Here is a 6,000-nt window from a genome sequence, read left to right as displayed (position 1 = left end):
GCGAGGGGGTCCTGATGCCTCCAGCCACATTCATCACCTGCAACCTCCCAGCCTGCCCAGCTTCCTGGGTGGGGGAGGGGCCCTCCGGACACGGCAGGGTGTGTCCAGAAGCAGTCGCTCTCCCTGAGCTCTCTGCAGATCTGACACCTGCTACTGATACTCAATAACTAAAGGTTCTCACAGGGCCAGGGAAGCCCCTTCTCACTGAAACAAGGTTATCATGAATCTGGATTTTGAAAAATGAAATGGAAAGAAAAAAAAATCTCTGAAGAGTTGGCAGGGAAACAGACAGCAGTGACCTCTTTTCCTCTAACAACGATGGAAAACCTAATGCTCAGTATCATGGCCGGGAAGGAAGAGTGCCCCCGCAGAGAGGTACAGCAGACGGGTGGTGAAAATGATCTGGGGAATGAACTGGGAAAAATCAATAACTGCATGGAAGATACTAGGTCAGATTGTGGCACTGCTCCAGCACCAGTCTCCTGAACCGGTTGTCTGGGGTCACGACAGGGTGGGGGGTGGATAATATTTCAAAATATCAAGCTAAGGCCAAGACGGGGAATCCTTTCATACACTCACCAAAACAGGTTCCCGGGCCGGCCGCTTTGAGCCTGCTTGTCTCCTGCTGTTGGCCAGAGGTCTCGGCTGCTCTCTGCACAGGCTTAAACTCTCAGTGATTCCAGGAGGGATTGCTGGATCTCCCCGAGGCCCGAGCTGCACTCTCAGGGCCAGCCTCAGGCCGCAGGGGTAAAAAGCCAAGTTCCCGCTGACTGGTGTGACCGCTGGCAGAATGTTCAGCATCCGTCCCTGCCACTTCGCCTTGCGACAGCCCCAGCAGATCTGCCTCCATTGCTCTTAGCCCTCTTCCCTGGACTTTGAGGGGCACCATCTTTGATTCACTTTGCACGTTATGACTGTGGCCGTCTCCTGGACTCCGTCCATCAGAAAGCAAGCTGCTTGCTGGTGCTACAGCAACTCCGCCCTAAAGACAGGACTAATGGAGGCTGGCCATGCCTTCCTGGGTCACACAGTGGAAGGAAAGGCACAAGTGGGACTTAGAGCACCTGGCTTCACCTGGTGTCGCTGCCACTCAGAATGAGAGCTCTTGGAGAGTGGCTCAGACTGCCTGAGCCTCAGATTTTGAATGTATAGTGATTTTTAATGCAAGAATATATTTCAGTATCATTCTTGGAATTAAAAATATATATATATGCCCTCTCCATCACTAGGCCTACAGATTCAGATTATCCAGAGGTGGACTTGGGTGTATATATTTTATAAAGCTCCAGTAAGTGTATCCATTCTGAAACATTTCTTATTAAGAGTCCCAAAGCTATTGGGCTACAAGAGGGACAAGAGAGTCCTGGGGATAAAGGTACCTTCTCGCGGAAAAATGCTCTAAAATTTAATTATTCATTTTAATCTTCTGCTTTCTTCTCCCCAACACACAGACACAGACCCTCTCTAAGTTCTTGGTCTAAATGTCTCTTTTCTTTCTGTAACTGGGTCCTTGTGTTTTCTTTACTCTTGAACTATTGAGTTCTAATGCTCTAGTTCATCCAAATGCATCTATTTCAAGACTCTATACAGTCTTCTTTTTTGAAATAATACTATCTCATATATTTTAGTTATGGTTCATATTTAAATCATATTGCTATATATGTCATTAAATATAGTGGGCTGAGTATTATTCCCATTTCATAGATGAGAACATTGAAGTTCAAAGAGGTTTCATAACTCAGTAAGTCCTGGAGGGGCAACGTATACCCTTGTCTTCTTATTTGATGCCCAAGCTTTCCCCCCTTGAGTCAGCCCAAGAATTTCATCTAAATATTTACTTACAATTCAAATGTTAACCATTACAGAGTGAGCCAATAAAGAATGGGGCTTAGAGGACCTTTAAAATCTCTTCCATGGCTTGGTGGATGAGGGATTCTAGTGTATGTTTGGAAATATTGATGACTGACTGAATTCGTTATTTCTCCCCCAGATATTGTGAGCTAAGAAGAGGATGAGTCTGCCCTGTGTGGGACCTGGTTCTTCTCCCAGAGAACAGCACAGGGGTAAATTTGCCCCTTTGAGCTTATGCCCAGCTCTCCTCTCTTCTCACTGCAAGCTTGGTAGATCTTGTTCTTATACCAGGCAGAACTGAGGTCACACTTGGGAAGGAGTGGGGTCGTTCCCATGTATACGGTGGAGGCCAGCAGGGGTTGGCGTTGGGTATTTCCCACTCCACCCCCAGGTCAGTTAGTTTGAAACCCAAGTATGCTCTGCTCTGGTGAAATAGTTTTCCTTGGGGGAAGACCTTGTGAAGAACAAAGTTGTGGGTATCTTTAAAAAATTGTTGTTTTTCCTCTCCTCCTGCTAGAAGCAAAAGAATTTTCTCCTGGAGGTAGATTTCATGAAAGTATGGGACTCTCCCCTGATGGTGCCTGGATAGTCAGTTCTGAAGCTAGTCTTCACTGAGCCTCCAGCAACTGGCCAGTGACAGTTTCCAATGTGTCTGCTGGTTCCCGTGGTGGCGGTTTCTGCTCCTGGGCTCCTGGCTCTGGTAAGCTGTGACTCTCTGTGTCCACCCATCTGTCTCTCCAGTTTTCAGGGCAGAAGTCTGCCCTGAAACCCCATGTCTCTAAAGGCTCTAAGAAGAGTTGTTAGTTTTCATTTTGTTTGGTTTTTTACTTGTGGCAGTGATGACTTCTTGGCTCCTTATGTGTCAGATCAGAAAAGGCCTTTGTACACAGAGGAAAAAAGTAAAGAAAAAGTGATTAAGTTGTTCTTTTGTCTTGGCTGGGGTGCAGAGAGTGCAGCCTGAGACAAGAACTGGGTGCAGGTGGTTCATGTGAGAGGCGATTGCTGGGGGCAGGAACAGCTAGGTAAAGTGAGTCAGGGAGAGGAGAAGAGCCAGCAAACAGCCTGGCTTTGGCCTGCTGGTTTCCTGGCACTCGTCTGCAGTGGGGGCAGAGGCCTGAGGGGCTTAAAGACCCTGCTTTAACACATTTTCACCATAGCCTCGGAACAGAGGCTGCATAGTTCTGACTGGTTTTAAGGCTACCTGTATCAAAAGAGGAAGTAGTGTCAAGCACTCTGTGCGCGGGGCCTGCTGGACAGCCTGGCATGGTCACCCTCCTGTCTGGTGCTCACCGAAGGTCTTTCTACCTCACATAAAGAAATGGTTGCCTACCGGGGCAAACCTCAGCCTCCCACGTGGATGGTGTGGGGCCTGACGCCAAACAGGTTTTCCCAGAAATTGTGAAACCAGCTGCTCCCTTGAAAACTGGTGATTTTTTTTTCCCCAGTCTTCTGACTTTGGTCTGTTCCTCTGGCTTATTTATTTATTTTTTAGTCTGTTTGGCATGATCTTTGCTCTCTGGAGTGGAGTTTCCAGTGGGCCTCGTCCTTGGCCGGAGCAGCAGCGGGCTCTGGGTTTCCTACTGTTCCGCTTCTGAGCTCACTTTGTGCAGGTAGCTGGCTGCCGAGATGGGGGCCGGAGGTGAGCCCTGGGTCAGCGTTGGCCTCGCCCAGGGAGGTGCACAGAGCAGGGCTAGGGGTCACGTACCAGTAGGGTGAGGGGAATAAATGTGTATCTGGATCATCTCGGAATGTATCTGTATATCTAAGAACCTATGGTGATAGGAGTGGACGTCTCTGCCCAGTATGAGTTCTTTTGTGACTCTTGCACTCTCCGAGTCCTGATATGTAGCTTGTTTGTAGCTTTTTTTTCGCCCTGTACTACTATCTCTATATATTTTTATTTCGTTTGTATTCCCAACATGTTTAAGAAAGGCTTTGTGGGAACTTAACAAAGAAACGTGCCCATGCAGCGACAACAAGAAGTAGCAAACACTTCTGTTTGCTTGCCAAGGGCTGATAACCGTTATTTTAAGCCATTCAATCCTCAGAACAGCCCTGAGAGGTAAAGCGGTGTTATTATTGCCACATTTGAGATGGAGAAACTGAGGTACAGAGCAGTAAAAGGGCTTCCCCAGGCTGCCAAGGCAGAGAGTGGCTGGACGAGGACCCAACCCAGACTGCCTGGCTCCACTTCTTGCTCTGAACTAAAAGGATAAGCTGAGAAGAGTGAGATTGGGAAGGTGAAGGTAAATGCGTCTTCACAGATCTGTCTTTCTTGCTAGCCTGAGAGTGAGGGCAAGCAGATTATAGGTATTTAATAGACATCTTATTTGTTCTTTTAAAGTCAGCGGTCTCATTCTGCTTTCTGTTGTAAGTAGTTGGCTGTCTCCATAACGTGCAGTGTAGGGACAGCGGTGAGGAGAACCTGCCCCTTCCGTTGTGTTCTCGGACATTGTGATCTTAATGCCTTCCTTCCCCTCCAGGCTGACCTTTTGCTGAGAAGTCATCCTAAGGGGAGCAGTAGTCCTTCCTAGTATGTGTCCAGGAGCCCCAGCCCAGAATGTAGAAACCTTAGACGAGCAGCATAAAGACCACCCCCCAACTTGAATTCCTCCGAATTGTTCATTTTGCCTATTTTTTGTTTTTGTTTTGTTTTGTTTTGTTTTTACCACTAGCAACCCATTCCTTATTTAGACAAGCCCAGACTTTCCTGATTATAGTGTGGCCCCAGAGAAGTTTGAGTCCTGGCTCTGCCACTTAATAGATTGGTCATCCTTGGGTCTGGCAGGTGAAACTGTGTCTGGCATCTCCAAGCCAGCAGCAGGCACTCCAATCCTAGTATGCATTTTTTCCTTATTCCGAATCCCCAAGGCAGAGAAATGGACCTAGCTTAGGGGTCACCTAGCCTCGTTGTTCCCCAGATCAGCCACCTTAAAAATTTCTGTATCTGTTCGGCATCTACCTATAGAGTTTCTGCTAGTTGAAGAGCTGTTTTAAAGTGTAAGAAAAATTACTGCTATGTTAGGGGGCGCCTGGGTGACTCAGTGGGTTAGGCCTCTGCCTTCAGCTCAGATCATGGTCTCAGGGTCCTGGGATCGAGCACCACATCTCTGCTGAGCAGGGAGCCTGCTTCCCCCTCTCTCTTTGCCTGCCTCTCTGCCTACTTGTGATCTCTGTCTGTCAAGTAAATAAATAAAATCTTAAAAAAAAATTATTGGGGCACCTGGGTGGCTCAGTGGGTTAAAGCCTCTGCCTTCGGCTCAGGTCATGGTCCCAGGGTCCTGGGATTGAGCCCTGCATTGGGCTCTCGGCTTAGCAGGGAATCTGCTTCCCTTCCTCTCTCTCTGCCTGCCTCTCTGACTGCTTGTGATCTCTCTCTGTCAAATAAATTTAAAAAAATCTTTAAAAAAGAATTATTGCTCTGTCAGACAGACTACATTTCTTTTCCTTCCTTCCTTCCGTTCTCCCTTCCTTTCTTTCCTTTTTTTTCTTTCTTTTTTCCTTCCTTCCTAAGTAGGCTCCATGCCCCATGTGAAGCCCTACATGGGGCTTGAATTCATGACCCCGAGATCAACACGTGAGCTGAGATCAGGAGTTGGATGCGTAACCCACTGAGCCACCCAGGTGCCCTGGGACTACACTTCTCATTTCTTGTTTCCCTCATTTAACCAAACCAAGTCCCTCCAGCCCTTTCCAACCCCAAGCTAGAGTAACTACGGAAATAGCAGACGACCGCCATAAAGAGAAAAAGTTGATTCCTAAGGGCTTTCCAGGCTTTTCTCACATTCTGCGGATTCAGTTCCAAATTCCTATAATTATCTAGGTATACAAGAGTTTCCTTCATTGTCTGTGTAGACATAGGTGCCCTCGATGTGTAAAGTTATAAAAACAGAACGTATGTATAAAACAGAGCATCCTGGCAGGGAGGGAAGAAGGGGAGCAGGTGAAAGTCTAGAACGTCTGAGAAGGCTTAGGCCGATCCTGTCTGGGACACGGTAACCCTAGTGGGGCTTCCAAGGACATAAGGTCCTGCTTGTCTTTGCTCCCCCATTTGAGTCTGAACTCCAAAGGGACAGAACTCACCTTCTAGAATCTCAGACTCTAAGTTAGAAGTGACTTACAGGTCATCTAGCTCTAGTCCCTCTCCCC

The 6,000-nt window shown here is 47.5% G+C and overlaps 1 protein-coding gene across 1 annotated transcript in view; it reads left to right on the top strand.

Annotated features, from left to right (window-relative positions):
• Window positions 1-259: 259 nt before the first annotated feature.
• RTP4 (receptor transporter protein 4) overlaps window positions 260-6,000 on the top strand; it is a 139,543-nt gene continuing 133,802 nt past the window's right edge. Inside the window, exons 1-3 of the mRNA XM_059163175.1 lie at window positions 260-375; window positions 1,991-2,063; window positions 2,369-2,551. The gene's annotated coding sequence lies outside the window, so the exon portion shown is untranslated. The remainder of the gene's footprint in view (window positions 376-1,990; window positions 2,064-2,368; window positions 2,552-6,000) is intronic.

This window comes from Mustela lutreola, chromosome 2, assembly GCF_030435805.1.
Source record: "Mustela lutreola isolate mMusLut2 chromosome 2, mMusLut2.pri, whole genome shotgun sequence".
NCBI lineage: Eukaryota > Metazoa > Chordata > Mammalia > Carnivora > Mustelidae > Mustela > Mustela lutreola.
This window is presented reverse-complemented; position numbering and strand designations above follow the sequence as displayed.